This window comes from Mirounga leonina, unplaced genomic scaffold (assembly GCF_011800145.1).
Source record: "Mirounga leonina isolate KUSES-001 unplaced genomic scaffold, KU_Mleo_1.0 Mir_173, whole genome shotgun sequence".
Classification (NCBI taxonomy): domain Eukaryota; kingdom Metazoa; phylum Chordata; class Mammalia; order Carnivora; family Phocidae; genus Mirounga; species Mirounga leonina.
In genome coordinates, this window is record NW_023270447.1 from 78,572,979 (window position 1) to 78,593,946 (window position 20,968).

At 50.3% G+C, this 20,968-nt stretch overlaps 1 protein-coding gene across 2 annotated transcripts in view; it reads right to left on the reverse strand.

The window, feature by feature from the left end:
• The window catches only part of ALPL (alkaline phosphatase, biomineralization associated), a 53,749-nt gene that overhangs the window by 19,166 nt on the left and 13,615 nt on the right, over nt 1–20,968 (reverse strand). The window contains exon 1 of one of the 2 annotated variants that reach the window (XM_035019570.1): nt 6,039–6,896. The exons of the other annotated variant lie outside the window; for it this stretch is intronic. The gene's annotated coding sequence lies outside the window, so the exon portion shown is untranslated. Of the gene's footprint in view, nt 1–6,038; nt 6,897–20,968 lie in introns of those variants that run through there. 2 annotated transcript variants of the gene reach the window in all.

Here is a 20,968-nt window from a genome sequence, read left to right on the forward strand (position 1 = left end):
TTGGTTAAGCGACTGCCTTCGGCTCAGGTCATGATCCTGGAGTCCCGGGATCAAGTCCCACATCGGGCTCCCTGCTCAGCAGGGGGTCTGCTTCTCCCTCTGACCCTCTTCCCTCTCGTGCTCTCTGTCTCTCATTCTCTCTCAAATAAATAAATAAAAAATCTTTAAAAAAAAAAAAGAAAAGAAAGAAACCACTCTGCTGCTAGCAGAGGATCGATTCAATCTCAAAAACGTGCATGCTGGGGACGCCTGGGTGGCTCAGTTGGTTAAGAGTCCGACTCTTGGTTTCTCTCAGGTCAGGAGCTCAGGATCCTGAGATCGAGCCCCGTATCGGGCTCCCGAGCTCAGCGGAGAGTCTGAGATTCTCTCTCTCCCGCTCCCTCTGCCCCTCCCCCTGCTCGCATGCACGCTCTCTCCCTCTCTCTCCCTCAAATAAATAAATCTAAGGGAAAGTACACACTGCATTTCAGTGCCCAGAGGTGAGGGCTCACCAGCACCTCCACCCACAAAACACCCAGCATTCACCAAAAGCACCATCCAATTGCACCCTTATGCTTTTCCACCTGCTTCCGCATCCACCTGGCTCCTTAATGGGGGGCAGTAGGGCAGGCAGGAACTAAAAGGAAACACTACATCTGACATCTACCAGCACTTAACTCTGAGAGGCATGATTTCTGATTTCTTTTTACTCTACCTTTTTCAAATTTTTTTTTTTTTAAGATTTTATTTGAGAGAGAGAGAGAGAGCAGGAGCGGTGGGGAGGGGTAGAGGGAGAGGGAGAAGCAGACTTCCCACTGAGGAGGGAGCCCGATGTGGGGGGCTCGATCCCACGATCCTGGGATCATGACCTGAGCCGAAGGCAGACGCTTAACTGACTAAGCCACCCAGGTGCCCCCTTCTCAAATGTTTCTAGAGTAAACCGTAACATCAGAAAGAATGCTATTAAATTGATATACAGTGTCAATACATCACAATATTATTCCAAATAGCTTAAAAACCAAAGTCACCTCTTTCAGGAAGCCTCCCGGATGGCCACTCATTTGAGGATGCTACCTCTGAACTTCATATCACCTCCACCATTGTGTGTATGTCCCTGTTTTGAAAGTAATTCTTTTCTGGTCCATTTCCCCCACCACAGTGGGAGTTTCTAAGAGCAGGGACTTTGCCTTGTTTGTCCATACTCCAGTGCTTGGCAATATTGGTAAATATTGACATCAGTTGAAAGCCAATGCTCTAAGGAGGGAGGCAGGGGGAAGGGAAGAACCACCCCAAATCCTTCCTTTGTGTGTGCCGAGAAATGCACGCATTGGCAAGTGCATAGAGTATAACTAGGGTGTCCGTTCACTGCCAGGAGTGGGTGTAGATCAGTACAACCCTTTCGGAAAACTGGCGGCATCTACCAAAGCCGAAACGCACATATGTCCTCTGACCCATCTATCTCCAACAGAAATGTACACACGTGCGTTCACCAAAAGACCAGTATGGGAACATTCACATCAGCTCTGTTCGTCCGGCCTCAGAACTGCTCCACCTTCAGCAGGATGGAGAAATACACTGTGTGAGTTCTCAGAATGGAAATCTAAGCAACAGTTAGGATGAATGATCATGATCAACAACTCCACACAACAGGGATGAATCTTGCCAAGGTAAAGTTGACTGGAGGAAGCCAATCCAGGAGTACATAGAGAGTAATTCCCAAGATACAAAGTATAAGGACAAAGCGAGGGGTCAGAAGCAAGGGGTTAGAAGACAAGACAAAGGTTACACTTGAGGGTGTGGAGACCGAAGGGGGCACAAGGGACTTGTGATTGATCTGCAGGCTGGTTACATGGGTGGATTCCGTCTGAAAATCAAACAAGCGGTCGATGTGTAATATTGACACTTTTCTGCATGAATGCGTGTATGTTCTATTTCAAGAAGATAAAAACAATACTAAGAGCTTAGGTAAACAATCTATAAACACAGAATGCAAATGACCTGTGTATTGCACGTCACTGTTTATGAAGACTTCCATCATGATTTCTCACTAGTAACCCCTACAGTGGACAGAGGCGGGCTGTGATCTCCTTTGCAGGTGAGAAAACCAAGGCTCATGATAGTTCACCATGCACTGAAAAATAGGACTTAATCCTCTCTGCCCCTTGGGCCCAATACAAACAAGGAAATAAGGAAAAAGAAAAGTCAAGGGTGGCCCCAGGAGATCTAAAGGGCTCATCCAGCCTGCATGATTATTCTTATTTGTTTCTCTTCTCTGTCAGCCTGATGCTCTGGGAGAGTAAACATCATTTTCCCCGTTTTTGAATCCCCAACCCTGTGCACACAGAAACAGCTCTGTAAATGCTAACTTAATGAAAAGCCTCAAGATTCAGGCTGGAATGCTCTGAATTTTGGCCCCAGGGATGTGGCTTTGAGACCCCCTGTCCTAGAGACAGACAGGTGCCTTCTCGTGCTTTCTCCCACTGCCTCTGCCTGAAAAGGAGAGGGGGGTGGAATCTAGGAGACCCTTCAGAAGCCAGAGTCTGCTCTGCGGGCTCCTCCTCTTGGCCCCCACCGCCACCCAGAGGCTCCAAGCCTGCTCTCTCTTGGCCCTGGTGATGGGCTCAGTGGGGCCCAGTCGGGGGCTGCAGGGGCCCTGGCTGCCCACCACCCTCTGCCAATGCTCTACTAGCTCAGAACGGAGTCTCGAGTGTGTGCCAGGCCCACTGCCCCCCACCTCCCAGCTGGACCGTCTCCACCAGGCTCCCAGCTACGTGCTCTGATTACTCATGACAAGTATGCAGAAGCCCTAACTGGGCTCTGGTCCCTGGAGAAGGAGCAGCTCCTTGGCAGGTCAGGAGAGGGGAGCCGAGGGGCTGAGCCTTGGCCCTGAGGACTGACTCAGCGTCCTGGGGCAGAGGGCATGGGAGCCCCTTAGAGCCATGCAAAAAGCCAGTCCTGAGTGGCTGGGTCCCAAAAGGTCCAGGGCAGTTGACAGATAAAAATCACTACCATTTCTTGGGCACTCATGTGGTACCGAACACTGTGCTAACTGTTGACATCTGTGGTCTTACTTAATCTTCACAGCAAGTGTCATTAGCCTGTTGAACAGTTTAGGAAACTGAGCAAAGGATCTCAGCGAGTCCATGGCCAAGTGTGATTCAATCCCAGGCTGACTCTTAACCTCTCTGGGCCTTGGTTTCCCCACCACGGAGAGCAAAGAGAGACCAGTGCCCACCCTTTCTCTGTCCCGCCAAGAGCGAATTGTAGCCAAATGAGTTCAGGGCAGGAGATCTGGCAGGGGAGGGAGTTAGGCCCAGGCGAGTTCTCCTACCTGAGTGGCCTGGCCAGGCGGCAGGTGAAGAAGCAGAGGAGGCTCAAGGCCAGCATCAGGAGGAGGAGGCTGAGGACCGCTGTGAGGACCATGTCCAGGGTGGGGGACAGAAGAGTCATCTTGGGGCAAAGAGGGCCCCACAGAGCCCCCTGTCCACAGCCCCCTGCACACTAGCCTTGGATGCTCTCTGCAAAGCCTTGAGTCAGTGGCCAGTGACCTGGCTTTGTTCCTTGGGGTTAATCTTTTAGGGATTAGCCCTGGAGGGATGAAACGGGATGGGTGGGGGGTGGGGAACAGCCCATGAAGCTCCCCTCCCCCCAAGCCAGGCCTTTTCCACCTGATGCCTGTTCATTCAACTTTGTTCATTCATTCTTCATTCCCAAACATTGAGTGAGCACCAGCTGTGTACCTGGTACTCTGTCCTAGGTACTAAGGACTCACTGGGGGAAGAGGATAGACAGGATCTCTGTCCTCTTGGAGATTCCTGACCACCCAGGGTAAAAAAAAAAAAAAAAGCACCTACTACGTAGTAGCCATTGTGCTGGTCACCCTGTGGGATAAAAGCCGCAGAAGGAAGGGCATCCCCGGCCGGCCAAGGTCATGATCCGTTATTCGTCTGAAGCAGCAACAGTGGCTGCTCGACCCCATTTACAAGCCCGGGCACGAGACTGCACTGAACCAGCCAGAGGGGGAAGCTATGTCCAGAATAAGAGGAACTGTTCTTACTGAGCACCCACTGTGTGCCTGGCCCCGTAAGACAGGCATCAGCATCCCCTCTTACAGGACGACGGAAAGGGAAGCTCAGAGTTGCAACGTTAGAGTTGGGATCTGAACCCAGATCGCCCAGCCTCCACAGCCGGTCACCCCGACCCCTGCACGGCCCCAGAACCGGGATAACACCAGCCCTGCAGGACAGCAGACTTCAGTAAAATCACCGGCTATCCCCGGAGAGTCAGCACACACAGGCTGGAGGTGGCTGAGCGACTGCCTGCCTGAAGGGCCCTTTCTGCTTCCGAAGTCCCCTCCCCATATCTCTCTTGGGTCCCAACAACATCTCATCAAGCCAGGATAGGGTTACGGTTCCCATTTTACAGATTCAGAAACTGAGGCTCAGAGAAGGGAAGCCACTAGACATACCCAGAGCTGACACAACACCAGCTGTGCCTATGAGGCCAGGCCTTGTCCAGCTACGCCTCCCGTCACCTGGGACACCTCAGACCCTATGGTACACAAAGCATTCAAGGTTAGGGGAAGAGGCTTTTTTTTTTTAAAGATTTTATTTATTTATTTGAGACAGAGAGAATGAGAGAGAGAGAGAGAGAGCATGAGAGGAGGAGGGTCAGAGGGAGAAGCAGACTCCCCGCCGAGCAGGGAGCCCGATGTGGGACTCGATCCAGGGATTCCAGGATCATGACCTAAGCCGAAGGCAGTCGCCCAACCAACTGAGCCACCCAGGCGCCCAGGAGAAGAGGCTTTTACCCTCTCGTGCCAAGAGGTCCCCCCTTTCCAGAAGGGCCACTAGGCTCCCCATGAAAATAGGAAATCCAGTGGTATGACTCCATGAAAGCCTCTTTTTCAATAGGCCCTTCACTCAGATTGCATCAGACCCTCACAGCATGCCAGTGATCCAGGCAGGGTTGGCTTATTGGCCCCCTTGACAGATAGGGAAACTGAGGCTCATCAGTAAAGTCACAAGGCCAGCACATTTGGGCCAGGCCCCAGACCACCCCCCTTCCCAGCTGTGTGACTTTGGGTCAGTCCCTGTACCTCTGAGCCTACAGCCATCGCCCGCTCGGGAGAGCACCTGCGATGTATCAGACACTGAGTGGGACATACGTGACCTCAGTTTAGTCCTCGTTAACAGCCCTGAGAGCTAGATCATTTGTCCCCCTTCCCAGGCAAGGGAAGGAAGGCCTGGGCAGTAGTGGGGGGAGGGGCGGACACGGTGGTGGAGATGATCCAGGCTCACACAGATGGAAGATGCTGACCACGCCCTGCACAGGACCCCTCAAGGAACCTACCTGGAGGTCACCCCTGCTCCAGGCTCTCTCTACCACAGCTGACCCAGAGACCCTCCCTGCCCCAGCCAGCTCCCCAGGGCTGGAACAGCTCAGCTCTAAGACTCCCCCCACCCTCCAGCTTCCCAAATCAATAGGAGACCCAAAGAGTGTCACCTTGTGCTCCCTAGCCTTACTTGGCTGGGCCAGAGGGCAGTTTTTTGTCCTTGGGGAGCCTCCAGGCTAGAAGTCACAGCCCTGGAAAGTCTGGGCTGGGGAGGGTCCTTTGAGCAGATCTCCCCAAACCAGGCCACAAGAATCACTTGGGGGTGAATGCAGGGGTTGGGGGGGGTCCTACTCCCAAGCGATTTCCTGGGGAGGGGGACAGACTGGGAAATGTATGAGAGTCATGGAGGTGTTCTTTACAGTGATTGGGAGGTAGTTAAAAGTGCGTGTTTGTGTATCTGTACAACTCCAGCCAGGGGCTAACAGTATTGCTAGGTGCTGAGGACCTGAGGAGCTTTGCGTGAAGGGAGCATAGAGAAAGAAAAGGGTGTGGCTGATTCAACTTTAAAAGGAGATTAAAGAGACACACCAACCCCCAAATTCCCCATTCTCCCCCACAGGACCTGCTGAATCATTCTGTGAGCAGATGAGTTTGGGAAACACTGCTTTGCAGACTGTCCCATTGCCCAGATGGGAAGACTGAGGCCGAAAGAGGAAAGACTTACCCCGGTTGCCCAGCTCCTCCTTCCCATGGACACACACAGGGAACAATCAGAATGAGAACAGGCGGAAGCCAGCACCCTCTGGGCTGTCAAGCTGGGCCTTCCTGGCTCTTCGAAGGAGCTGTGGCGGCAGCAAGTGCTGAGTGTTCCCCGAGCTGCCAGCAGGCTAGGGACTGGGATGGGGCTGGGGGGCCTGCTAGAGCACCGAACTGGGCTGCAGCAGCTGCCTGGGGAGGAACACTGCAGCTGCAGGGTCAGAGAGAGGGGACACGGAATCCCTCTCTCAGCCAAGCCTGGCGTCTCTGGCAAGCCTTGCTGGCCAGGACTTCATTCATTCACTGACGTAGGTTATTTATGGCTGCCATGAAGCAGCCTCCGGGTGTAGGGCTCAGGAAGGAATGTGTGGTGGTCAGAGTGGGCTGCAGGTCAGACCCAAGGAGGGACTTCCCCAGAGGGCACTGGGCCAGATGCTGGGGACAGGGCAAGGCTCAGCCCTCCAGCTGCTGACAGCACGCCATGTGGGCAGAAAACAGATGTGCAAGTGCCCGGGGAGGCATGGTGTCAGCCCCGCTGTCTGCCAAGCCGTTGCGTCTTGAAGGCTCAGCCAAGACACCAGCTGTCCCCTGAGCACTTCCAGTCTCAACATCTCTGTACACAGTGTTCCCTGGTCTAGAATGTTCCCTGCTGTCCGCTCCATGAAGTCTTCCCATCATCCTTCCACCTTGATAGCTCTGCAGAGCTGCCCCGCACCCCCGCCTCAGCCCATGCGGTGGGTACGACTCCTCCCCAAGCTCCCAGAACCTAGGTCACCCCATCAGAGTCTTAGAGAGCCACTGGCCATCACCCCCTTACCATGGCATGAGCTCTGCTGATGGTGGCAGGCCCAAGGCTGGCAGGGCTGGGCGCAGAGCTGTGCGGCCAGGGAATGTCGGTGGCTGGGTGAGAGGGCAGTGCGGTCAAGGGGTGAGTGGCTGAAGACGCAGCTCAGCAGCAGGAAGAGCGAGCCCTGGAGCCGGGGCACCGGGCTCGGACCCTGCCTCTGCCCCTCGAGCTGGGAAGCTAAGGGCCGCCGATCCCACCCTCTGTGTCTCCGGCTTCTCATCTGCAAAGTGGGAGACTAACAGAAACCACAGAAACTAAGGATTGTAGGAGTTAATAGACGAAGGGGCTTAAAACAGGCCACAGGGCATGGGAAGTGTTCGGTGACTGCCAGCCAGCAGCCGGGATTAGGAGTGGGGGAGGATGGACGGATACGCCAAGGACAGGCAGGGAGAGGGGCACACGAAGGTCTGGAGCAGAAAATGGACTGACCGTTCCCTGCTCACTCGGCCAGGCAGCTAGTTACCCTCAGGGCTTTCCCACAGACCTGCTTGTCTGGAAGGCCCCACCAGAGGCCCGCTGCACAGCTCCACGTGGCAGGAGGAGGGGGGTATTTAGTGAAGGGGAAGGGGGCAAGGTTCCAGTTCTTCGAGTCAAAGGGCTCCACGTCTCCACACGGGGAGCAAATAACCCACCACGCAGCCCGACATGTTCTTTTCCTCGAAGGGGAGAGAGAGAACATCCAGGATCTGCCAGGAAGGTTCCATGGATGGAGTGGAAGGCAGGCCAGGCTGGAAGGATTGGGGGGGAGGGGTTGAGATGAACAGAGACAAGGGTGCCCCTGACAGGTGGACAGAGGGGGCAGCCCAGACCGGCCACAAAGGGCTCTGCTCGCGGAGCTCAGCCCGGTCGAGAGCACGTCCTGCGTGTCCCTGCACACGGACATGCCAGCCCATCTTACAGGTGCGGACGCTGAAGCTCAGGCGTGTGCCACTTGCCCGAGGCCACACAGCAGAGCTAGAATCAGAGGCCTCAAAGGCCTGGGTTCTGGAGCCAAAGCTTTTCTGGGACTCCCTGGGGCATCTGGATGGTCTGGATGCCACCAACTGGCTCTGTGGGCAGAGGACTGAAGCCAGTCACGGTCCCACTAGTGGGAGGAGAGCTGACACGGGGGTGGAGGGGGGATGGCAGGGCCCCGAAACCCGTGCCTGGGGCCTGAGATGGCTGAGGGCCTGGCAGAGGAGGTCAGGGATGGCTGCTCTGTGGGCACACAGGCTTCCAGCATCCCACGGACAGTACATGGCGGGGGGGGGGCACGTGCTGTGTTCTCTCTGAGGTGCCTGCCACCCCCAGACTTGGGTACACTCAGCACTCCTGCGGCAGGAGCCCCTGTGCTACCAGGACACCGGACTGTCCATCCTTGTTCTCACAATCGACAACACGATAAGGCAGGCACAGGGAGGGTGCACGCCTCCCCGGGGTCACACAGCACATCAACAGCAGGGACAGGGCTCCAGAGGAACCAGCTACGATGTGGGGGCTCTGACTGGAAGCACAAGGCAGTCTCCAGCCTAGTGCCAGTGTCTTGGAATTCCAGACGTGAATGATCTGTGTCACCTGAAGAGAACCATTCAAACTGAGACCATTCTAAAAAAGCCCTCATTTCACACTTTGTCATTGTGTTCTTAATCACAACAAACCTTTTCATAGCCCTTACTACGTGCCAACCATTGTTCGGGAAACACTTTACCTCCATCCACTCATTTAATCTCTACAACCACCTGCCACGTAGGCACTATTATTACGCCCATCTTGCAGGTGACAGAGCAGAAGCACAGAGAGGTTAAGTCCCTTGTGCAAGGTTACACAGCCAGTAAGGGGCCGAGCCAGATCTCAACATTCCTTGTGGATGTTTCTATCTCCCGGGGCCAAGCGTAAACCCCTAAGCAGCCGGCGAGTCTAGAAAGGAAGCACGTTTGCTCCAGCTGCAGCGTGAGTAGTCCGTGTCTGTGGATGAATGGACCACGTGCAGCTACTACTGGGCTCGGGCTCCTTACACTCATCCCACGTCACCCCAGTCCTCTGAGGGAGGACTTCCCCTTATCCCCATTTACAAAAGAGAGGTGAGGTGAGGTGACTTACCCGAGGTCGCGCGGCGTGAGTGAGCCTAGACACACGCCTCCTCCCCGCCCCACCCCACCCTTACTCCAGCGGGTCCTTGAGCAGATCACTGGACCACCCCGGCTCTCCCCACACCCCGCCCCCCAGGCCCACGCACCCTGGCAGCCTTTCCGTGGGAGAGGAAGCCACCATTCCACAGCCCCCACGTGGGCCCTGAGAGAGGCCGAGACAGCTCAGGATGGGGGAAATAGGCAGTGAACTTGTAACCTGCTGGGCAGCGGCCAACACAAGCAGCATCCCTGGGTGGCATGTGCAGGGGGCTCGCAAGCACCGTGCTGGCGTCAGGGCTGGGAGTACACGGATGTTCCCAGAGATAGCACGCTGCAGCTGGCCCTGGATAAGCACGTCCCTCACATTCCCGGAGAACCTTCCAGCAGGAGGAGGAGACTAATGCCCCTAGTGCATTTGCTGGAGACCCCAGGAGGTGGCAGGGCAGGGAGACCGCCTCGCCCCGCAGGAAACCTGAGCCCACGGAAGTGAGGGTCCCACCCGAAGGGTGCCCAGCTCAGCAGAGTGCCTATCGCTTACAGGTTTCTCGACCTTGGGCACGTCACTTCACCTTTCTGGGCCTCAGGATCCTCCTGTGTCCCAGGCAGACCATCATCGTGTGTGCCTGACTCCGTACGATTGTTAAGCATAAGAATACAATAAACCGGGAGATAAATGCCCCAGGCTTGGCACATTAAAACACTCAACGTTAGCTGGTAGTAACGGGCAGAACGAGCATGCCAGGCCCCTTCGAAGCACTTCACATGCACTGACTCGCCTAACCCGCACAGCAACCCTCCCGTATGGGCCATCAATGCTCCCACGGTACAGAGAAGTTCAGTAACTTGGCCAAGGTCACACAGCTATGAACAGGACACTATGGAGATGGAAAGGGAGAGGCTCTTAATGGAGCACCTACTATGTGCTGGAGCTTTTGGCTCTGCCTTCCAAGGATCCTATGAGGTGGGAATTATCAGCTCTGGGTCAGGAGACAACACTGAGACTCGGGAAGTAGGAGGGAGGAGCAGGGTCACACAGCCATCGCGTGGGAGAGCTGGGATCTAGGCCAGGCCTGGCTGGCTCCACAGCCAGTACTTGCTACTACCCCCAATCCAGCCATCTGCCAGGACAACTTCCATCACCGGCGGCAAGAGCCGAGGCCTCTGCCGCCCCAGGCACAGGGAGCCCTGCGTCAGTGTGCCGGATGATCTCGTTCCGCCTGTGTATGCGTGCGCACTGCAGTCCTGGCCCCGAGTGCTGCAGGGTTGTGGTGTGCCCGGCCCCTGCCCCACCACCCCACCACCGGCCCTGAAGTCAGGCTGCTCCCTCCGCCCCCTGCCAACTCCCCTTGGGCGGCCTCCATAAGGGGAGGGGCTTCGCTTGGTCACATTGTCTCCCTCCCGCCCAGGACAGCCCTTTCCAGGTTTGTAACTCCTCGGAGAGGCTGAGATGGGCAGGGGCAGCCCAGGGGTACAAGTCAGGGTCCTGGCCAAATAGTCTCGAGCTGTTTCTTCCTCTGTGAAGCAGGGATAATAAATGCCACTCTGCCTCCACGATCAGCTTCTTGGGAGGGAAGGAACTTTTCGAACTGTAAAGTGCTGTGCAGATGTTCCGACGGCTTTCCATGGCTCCCCTTCTGATGACCATAGTGGGTACGTGCTGGGATCTCTGGCCACCCGGAATCCATTCCCCCTTCCTGACAATACCGAAGTCTCCTTGGACAGCAGCCCTCCCCCTCTCAGCCCCGTGGTTTGGATGGGATTGATCCCCAGCCCTGGCAGCTCCAGGTGGGCCCTGATTGGCTTACACTGGAAGACTCTCCACCTGGATGGTGTGTTGTTAAGGTTGAGGCCAGTGGCAGGGAGCACTGTGTGGAGCCTAAAGGTGGAGCAACTCCTTAGAATCTGGAGTCTTGGGTAACATTGCTTGAGTCCCTGGATGCAGCCATGCCTGAAGCTCACTTCTGAACATCCAGGTTACATGAGCCAATTCGTTCCCCTTATTGCTTGCCTTGGATTTCCTGTTTCTTGGAACACAGTCTGACCTCAGAACTCCAGTTCAGTAAGTTTTTCTGATCCCCTTATAATGTAAGCAACTACATTACGTCATGCTCAGCCAGCTGTTCTTACCAAAGGATAAAGCTTGCAAACAAGCTAAAGATGGGTCAACACATTTCAAGTGCAACTGAACACAAGTTAGGTTTTCTTTTTGGAATCTATAAACCCTTGGAACCATAGGAGGTCTTTGAACAGGACCTAACAACCCTACTACAGGCAGGACTGAGACCCTCCCCTTCCAACAGCTGTTGTCAGTGGAGTTTAACTCTTTGACCCGTTCCAAGTGTCTACTGTGTGCCTGGCCCTACGCTCAGCAGTGCAGGTGCAAAGCTCTGCCTTGTAGGCCCTTCAGTCTAGTGAACCCATTTTCACTGGGTTTTATACAAAAGCCCCAGGAGGTCGGAGTACCGGGGGAAATACTGCTACGCCCGTTTCACAGAGAAGGAAACGGAGATGCAGAGAGGTGAAGTGACCTGCCCAAGATCCTTCTGCTAAGGAGGGGCCAGGCCAGGCCATGCTCTGGGATCTGCCTGGCTCCAGACCCAGTGCTTTCTCTCCTAGCCCTTGGGGTGCAGGGTTGGCACAGGGCTGTCATTGTTCCGAGGCAGCTCGTGCCCTCAGAAGTCAGAGTGGCTTAAGGAGCTGAAGAGAAGGGTGGTGGCTGGCTGGCTCAGTCAGTAGAGTGTGACTCTTGATCTCAGGGTCATGAGTTTGAGGCCCACGTCAGATGTAGAGATTACTTAAAAAAATAAATAAATGCAATTTAAAAAAAATTCTAAAGAAGAAAGCCAAGTATCATGGGCTTCCTGTTTGCCTGAGGCTCTTGGCTCTGTGAGAAGCCCCAGTGCTCAGGCCCATCCAGCTTTACTATCCTATGGGACTCTCCTCCTGCAGGCTGTGACCAGTGAGGGACCAGGCACCACCCAGAAATCTAGGCCCAGATGCTTTCACAGGCAGCCCTGGGCACCCCAAATGAGCTGTCCCAGCCTCTACCCTGCATCTCCAAGATCCAGCTGGTACTGACTGAGCATCGCCTACACACTAGGGCCTTCCCTATTTGTTATTCCACCAACATTCGGTGGACCGCTGTTTACTGAGCACCTACTACAGCTGGAGGGTACTCTACGCACTGAACAGAGCCACCCAAATCCCTGCTGGGGTGAGCAGACAACAAAGAAGTAATAAAGTCAACAGGATGCCAGGTGGTGCTAAGCCTGACGGAGAAAAAGGAGGCAGGGAGGACAAGCAGGAGATGGTGCGAGCAGTTTTAAATAGAAAGGTCAGAGAAAGGCTCACGCAGCAATCATCTCATTTGCCCTTGCAGTAATCCCTCGCAGCTGAGCATGTGATTCCCAAACTGCAGATAAGGAAACTTCAGGAAGCTTCAGGATTAAATGTGGTGTCCGCCTACATATGCTAATCTAACCAGGTGCTGCTGGGCTCCCCGATGCCCTCTCCCCAACTCTACCAAATGGCACTAGAGGCCCTTTTGCAGATGATGCAAGCAAGGCTCTGAGAGGCAAAGCCTCAAGCCCAGGCCCGCAGGTGCACAGAGAGGCTGGGGTTCAGCCCTGGTGCCACCCTGTGCAGCTGCCTCTGGGCAAGGCCCACATCTACTTCCACAGGACTCGCAAGCTCTGGGCTTGTTGAAACTCAAGCCTCCTCTTTGCTGATTCCCTGTCCTCCAAGAGTCCCCTTCGCTTTCCCAGAGCCCCTGTGGCTCTCTATCCCAGGTCATATGAGCCCCTAATTAACTTCTGGCCCATCACTAAACCCACATTTGTGTGAAACCTCCTAAGACATCCTGTGTATGGCCAAGGGCGGGCAGACAGCTGGAATACATGTGTAAGGGGGTGGGGAGCTTCTCACTGAGCTTTCCCATCTGGGATCTGTCCGGGAATCCCCAAAATCCCTGTGTAATCTTCCTGAACCCTGGAGCATAGCGGAAAGACCTTGGCCATGGAGGCGGCGGCCATGGGTTGAGTCTGTGCAACTTTGAAAGTGACTCTGCATCTGGGGCTGCAGGTTCCTTATCTGTCAAACAAGGTTAGTCAAACCCGTCTTGCAAGGTTGTTGTAAAGATAAGATGCCAAGGAGAGTATCTGTTAAGAGATAAAACTCAATAGAAAGCGTATTTAGAAAACATTTAGCAGGGCCTGGCAGACAAACATCAAGAATTTGTTGAACTGAATAGAGAAGTTTGCATAATGGTGAACCACCACCAGCAACAGAACAACAGCTGTATTCATTATGCTCCTACCCTCTGAGGTAGGCATCCTCAGTACCAACCCCGTTTTACAGAAGAGAAAAAAAAAGCACAGAGAGGTTAAGTAACTTGCCTCTGATCACACAGCAGGCAGTGGTAGGGCTGGGACTAGGAACCTGGAACCTCTGAAATACAAACTTTCAACCATTACGCCAGGTTAGTAAACTGAGGCATTGAAATACAGTGATTAAGTGCTGAACCAGAAAGGGATCATGGGCAGCCCCACTCCAGAGCCTTCACTCTTAACTACCCCATCAGTTTGTCAGAGCCAAAAGAGACTCTAGGAATAATCTACCCTGACACTCTCGTATTTTTTTCCCAGCAGGTTCCTGAAATCCAGAGAGGTAGTATGATCCCCCCACCCCCACCCCCAAGTCAGACAGCCAGTGAGCTGAAGAATCAGGACAAGCAGCCAGGTTTCCTAACTCCAGAACCCCATGCCATCACTGGGTATCACACTGACCATAAGGGGCCATCAGGGAAGGTGGCTCAAGGATGCACCAGAATTTTTCCAGCAGAAGTGGAAGGAAGGCAGTCTCAGCAGAGGAAATAGCCCATGCAAAGTTCTGGGAGCCATGAAAGTCTTTTTTTTTTTTTTGGAGAATAGTAAGCTATGAGGTGCATGCAAAGGTTGGGGCAGGGGCAGATGATGAGGTTGGCTTTTCATATTAAATACTTCCACCTTGTTCTTTTTTTTTTTTAATACTTTCTTATTCTGTTCTATGTTGCCAACATCTTTCCTTATTTCTTTTGCACGTTTCTAATGCTTATTTAAAATTCTTTAAAAAATAAATAAATAAATAAAACAAAAACAAAAAAATAAAATAAAATAAAATTCTTGGTCCAGGGTTGCCTGGGTGGCTCAGTCGGTTAAGCGTCTGACTTCGGCTCAGGTCATGATCCCTGATCCCGGGGTCCTGGGATGGAGCCCCAAGTCCAGCTCCATGCTCAGCAAATCCCTGTGCCCCTGCCCACCAAGCTCCTGCTCAAAGCACACGCTCGCTCGCTCTCAAATAAATAAAATCTTAAAAAATATAAATAAAATCAAATTCTTGGCCCATCTGTTCTAATACCACGGACTCAGCGGTACCCCTAATCAATGTGCTGTTTTTCTGTGGCAGCCACCGTGCTCCAGGTGGTGGCGCAGTGGCTGGCCGTGCAGTGGGTGCAGGGATGCCACACGGTCCTGAAAGGAACAGTAAGGGAAGACATCCGGCTCCTGGATCCTCTTCCTCAAATTAACACCCGAGTAACAAAACAGCAAAACAGCAAAATATCACTAAGCCTAGGAAATTATGGAGAAAACAGAATCTCCTGGGGAGATCCAAGGGGGTTTTAAACTGGTGTGTGGAGGGGGTTGGTGTGGCAGCCAGGAGAAGGAGCGGGACGTAGTCTTTAGGGTGGTGGAACACATTAGAAAAGAAAATCAGGTTTGAGTTCTGCTCAAACCTGATGCCCCTTTGCATCAGGCCTTCCCCAGTAGACACTCCCTTCCCCAGCACACCCACTGCCCTGGACCACTCGCTTGGACCTGAGTGTCTGCTCAGGCAGATGGCCTGAGTGTCTGCTGGGGCAAAACCAGGGTGAGGGGCACCTGGCTGGCTCAGTCTGTAGAGCATTCGACTCTTGATCTCAGGGTTGTGAGTTTAAGCCCCAAGTTGGGTGCAGAGATTACTTAAAAATAAAATATGTATTTTTTAAAAATTCTATTTATTTGCCAGACACAACGAGAGAGAGAAGCAGGCTCCCCGCTGAACAGGGAGCCCAATGGGGGATTCGATCCCAGGACCCTGGGTTTATATCCTGAGCTAAAGGCAGACGCTCAAGCGACTGAGCCACCCAGGCGTCCCAAAAATAAAATCTTTAAAAAAAAAAGAAAGAAAACCACACCCAACAACCCTGGAGCAAAATCAGGGCAGTGCAGCAGGCAATGTGGGGTTGCAGGAATCAAGAGGAAACCAACAGGCCTCTGGTCTCTCCACCACCCACCCCTTCCGTTCCAGACCTCAGGGCTGGTGGATTCTGGTCTAACCAGATAGCCCCCTTCCCTGCCTGCTGCGCCCTGGGGTGCTGGAAGTGAGGCCCAGTCCTGGGGCGCTGGGTTACCTGGGGAGGGGAATGGCAATGCCCAACTGAGGGTCTCCACTCTAGGCTGTCATCTACTTGGGCTCATTGGTGTTGACAGAGACTAGGGTCAGGCTTAGATTCCTAGCCCAGTATGCAGCACCAGATAGAATTGCTGAACCTACCCCCGTGACACACACACCCGACCCCCCGAGAAATTAGATCACGGGTTAAAGAACAGGGAATCCAAGGAACACAATGGCTTCAAAACAAACTGATTAGATACCACTGGAATCAGCTGTATTCAACAGATGGACTGAGAATTTTAAATAAGCATTAGGAACACACAAAGTAAGGAAAGATATTAGCGATATAAAACAGATCAAGTGTTAGAGAACCCAAGTGGAAATATTCTGTATGAAAAACCAGTTGAAATAATGAAGGTAAGAAGTAGAGTGGAAAGAGGAAACAGACACTTCCAGGAAGAAGCCAGGAAGGATTAAGAAACAGAAAAGATTAAAGAGAGAGGATAAAACATCAGTTAAACATTAAAACGTCAACCCCAACCTTACTCCATTATTTGAAATGGATCATAAACCTAGTTACAAAAGCCAGAACCATAAAGCTTCTAAAAAAAAACATAAGAGGATATCTTTGTGACTTTGGGGAAGACAAAGAGTCCTAACCTCATAAAAGGAAAACAAAACAAAACAAAACAAAAAAACTGATAAACTGGACTTCATCAATAGTTAAAATTTCTGCCCATCAAAAGATACCATAAAAAAAAAAGATGCCATTAAGAAACTGAATAGTCTGAGTGTGTGGGTGGCTCATCCATTAAGTGTGTGACTTTGGCTCAGGTCATGATCTCAGGGTCCTGGGATCCAGACCTGCATCAGGCTCCCCGCTGAGTGGGGAGTCTGCTTCTCCTTGAGCCCGCTTCTACCTCCTTCCCTCCCCCGACCTGCTTTGCCCCTCCCCCACTCACACATACATAAAATCTTAAAAAAAAAACTGAAGAGACAAGACATATAATGGAAAAGAACATGCATAGTACATATAACTTACAAAGGACTGTATCCAGTAAATAACTACTAAAGTTGACAATCAAATGATTAACAACCACCCCTCCTACACACACACGCGCGCACACAGGGAAAACTGCTCAGCAAAAAAGGTGTGAACAAAGAACACAACAAACAGATGTATTTCAAAAACATTATGCTAAGTGAAAGAAGCTAAACATAAAAGAGTACATGCTGTGTAATCCATCTATATGAAACTCCAGAAATAACCAATCTAATCTACAGTGAAAGAAATCAGAATAAAGATTGCATTTGGGAGGCAAAATGGACTGGAGAGGGGCATGAGGGAAATTGCTAGAAAGATAGAAATGTCTTTTTTAAATCTTGGTTTGGGATCATGGTTACAAGGTAATGTATACTTGTCAAAACACATGGAATTGCACACTTAACATCTGTGCATTTTATTGTACGAAATTGTACATTAACAAAAAGAAGTGTAAGTGCCAACATCTAGATATTTCAAGAGATAATGAAGATAACCTTAGAACTAAAGAAAGACCAAAGATCTCCCTTTGAAAAGGCCCCAAATATACCAAACAGGACAGAGAAGGAAAAATGCACACTTAGAAATATTACAGTGAATATCAAAAGACAACAAAAACATTCTAAAGTCTAGAGAAAAACAGATCACTTACAAAGGAATAGGTGTCAAATTGAATTGACCAAAGTACCAAAGGAAAAGAATCTGAACCAAGAATTTTATATCCAGGGATGCCTGGGTGATTCAGCCAGTTAAATGTCTGCCTTCGGCTCAGGTCATTATCCCAGGGTCCTGGGATTGAGTCCCGCATTGGGCTCCTTGCTCAGTGGGGAGCCTGCTTCTCCCTCTGCCTGCCACTCCCCCTGCTTGTACTCTCACTCTCTCTCTCTCTAGCAAATAAAATAAAATCTTTAAAAAAAAAAAAAGAATTCTATATCCAGCTAAACTGTCATTCAGATACTAAAGTCTACATTGAAGGGCTCACATTTGTCCAAAAAGACACCCTCTAAAAAACTTTAAGTTTTTTTAAGATTCTATTTATTTATTTGACAGAGGGAGAGAGCACAAACAGGGGGAGTGGCAGAGGGAGCAGCAGCCTCCCTGCTGAGCAAGGAGCCCGATGTGGGACTTGATCCCAGGACCCTAGGATCATGACTTGAGCCAAAGGCAGACGCTTAACTGACGGAGCCACCCAGGCATCCCTAAAAACCTTTTTCAGTAACTACTTAAGTAATACAAACATAAGCAGATACTAAAGGTATGTGAAGGCAGAGCAAATAACAAATAAAATTTAGTGTTTTAAAAAAAATTCCCAGAGCAAAGAAAAGAACAAGAGGAACATATATCTTTTTTTTTTTTTAAAGATTTTATTTATTTATTTGACACAGAGAGAGACAGCCAGAGAGGGAACACAAGCAGGGGGAGTGGGAGAGGGAGAAACAGGCCTCCCGCCGAGCAGAGAGCCCAATGCGGGGCTTGATCCCAGAACCCCAGGATCATGACCCAAGCCAAAGGCAGACGCCTAACGACTGAGCCACCCAGGCGCCCCGAGGAACATATATCTAAAAATAACTCAGTGCTAAAAAATCTGGAAAATTTTAAATGTGATGTCACAGGGGCTGAAGGGCAAGTCAGTGAATATGAGGGCTTAAGAGGGAGACCTGGTCTTTGTATGGAAAAATTATAGCCGGCAATCTTTAAGTAATAAAACATTAAAATGAAAGAAAAAGCAAGATAAATTGAAATAAAAATGTAGGAAGGCAGAAACAAAAGTACATAGACACATTCTTTTCAGGAACACTCAAAAAACAGTTTAAAAATCATTACATACCAGGCCATAAAGCGAGTCTCTTTTATTTTTATTTATTTTTAAGTAATCTCTACACCCAACATGGGACTCAAACTCAAACGCAAGATCAAGAGACACATGCTCTACAACTGAACCAGCCATGTGCTCCAACTTTCTCATTTTATTTTATTTTAAAGGAATAAAGGATTTTAAAGGATGCTTTATTATTTTTTATTTTTTTTAAGATTTATTTATTTGAAAGAGATTGACAGCACATGGGGAGGGGCAGAGGGAGAGGGAGAGAAGCAGACTCTGCTAAGCGCAGAGGTCCACTCAGGGCTCGATCTCACAACACTGAGATCATGACCTGAGCTGGAAATCAAGAGTCACACTTAACCGACTGAGCCACCCAGGCGCCCCTCTAAGTCTCTCATTTTAAATGACCGGTTTTCACATAGCCACATTCTCTGACAATGGTACAACTAAGTTAGAAGTCATGTTCTTTTGTTTTATGTTCTTTAGAAATCATGTTTTTAAAAGGACAAACAATTCCCTATACACTCAGAAGTTAAAAGCATCTCTAACTCATGGATCAAAGAAGAGTCGTAGTAGAAATCTGAAATTACTGAGAACTGAGTGATAACAAAAACATTTATGTATCAAAAATTATAGAACACAGCAAAGAAAGGGTAAAAATTAATGAGTTAAGGGGCGCCTGAGTAGCTGAGTGGGTTAAGCATCGGACTCTTGGTTTCAGCTCAGGTCATGATCTCATGGGTGGTGGGATTGAGCACCTCATGGGGCTCCGTTCAATGAGGAGTCTGCTTGAAGATTCTCTCCCTCTGCCCCTATGCCCATCCCCCTCGGCTCTCAAATAAATAAATGGATTTTTTAAAATTAATGAGTTAAGCATCTAACTTAGGAAGTTAGAAAAAACAGCAACCCAAAGAAAGTAAGATTATAAAGAATAGTAATCAACACAACAGAAGACAAAGATTCATTTGAAAAGATCAAAGCCACAAATCCTTTAAAAAAAGTCAAAACTTGAAGTAAGATTAATTTTAAAAAATACAAAATAGAGCTAAGACACAACTATTATGGAAAAGGGGATACAATTTCTCCCTTTTCCTTTTTCCCTTCCCTTTCTTTCTTTTTTTTTTTTTTTAAGATTTTATTTATTTATTTGACAGAGAGAGCAAGAGAGCACAAGCAGGGGGAGCAGTAGAAGGAGACAGAGAAGCAGGCTTCCCGCTGAGCAGGAAGCCTGATGCGGGGCTCGATCCCAGGACCCGGGATCATGACTTGAGCCGAAGGTAGACGCTTAACCGACTGAGCCACCCAGGTGCCCCATGTCTTTTCTTTTCTTTTCCTTTTTTTCTTTTCAGTAGGCGCCAGGCTCAGTGTGGAGCCCAATGCAGGGCTTGAACTCATGACCCTGAGATTAACACCAGGGCTGAGGGGCGCCTGGGTGGCTCAGTTGGTTAAGCATCTGCCTTTGGCTCAGGTCATGATCCCAGGGTCCAGGGATTGAGCGCCACATCAGGCTCCTTGCTCAGCGGGGAGCCTGCTTCTCCCTCTGCCTGCAGCTCCCCCTGCTTGTGCTCTCTCTCTCTCACAAATAAATAAAATCCTTTAAAAATAAATAAATAAATAAAAGACTGCTAAATTGACCTATATTCAATTTTAGAATGTCAGTTTCCAAAATATGATTAGACTCAGGAATATAAAGAACTATGACAAACCAGTAAGAAAATGCCAAAAAAAAAAAGACAAATAGAAAAATGGGCAAAAGACAGTACCAGAAGAGGACTCACACATACTCATACTCATACATACTCAACCTCGCTGGTAATCTGGGAAATGCATCAAGTCTACAACGAGAAGTTGTTATACTTATTGGATTGGGAAAAATTAAGAAGTCTGACACCATGTGTTATAGAAGACACAAACAGCAGGACTTCTTACACGTTACCGGCGGGAGTGCAAAGAGATCCAACCATTTTGCTCTTTTTTTTTTTTTTTAAAGATTTTATTTATTTATTTGACAGAAACACAGCGAGAGAGGGAACATAAGCAGGGGGAGTGGGAGAGGGAGGAGCAGGCTTCCCGCGGAGCAGGGAGCCCGATGCGGGGCTCGATCCCAGGACCCCGGGATCATGACCGGAGCCGAAGGCAGACGCTTAACGACTGAGCCACTCAGGCGCCCCTCAACCATTTTGCTCTTATCTTGTAATGCTGAACAAATTTTCAGTACCCTATGACCCAACAATCAGTGGCTAGGTATACATCAAGAGAAAAGTCCTTTCTGCATGCATTATAGGACATGTACATAAATATTCATAAGTACTTTTTCTACACTAGCAAAAACCTGAACACAACCCCAATGCCATCAACAAGAAATTAAATAAAATTGTAAAATAATTACCTGGTGTATATATCACATATACAGCAAGCAGTTAAAAAAAAAAAAAAATGGGCACCTGGGTGGCTCAGATGGTCAAGCGCCTGCCTTCGGCTCAGGTCATGATCTCAGGGTCTTGGGATTGAGCCCCACGTCAGGTTCCCTGCCCAACGGGGAGCCTGCTTCTTCCTCTCCCTCTGCCTGCCACTCCTCCCCGCTTGTGCTCTCTCTCTCTGTGTCAAATAAATCAAATCTTAAAAAAATAATAATAAATAAATAATAAATTAATTTTTAAAAAAAAGA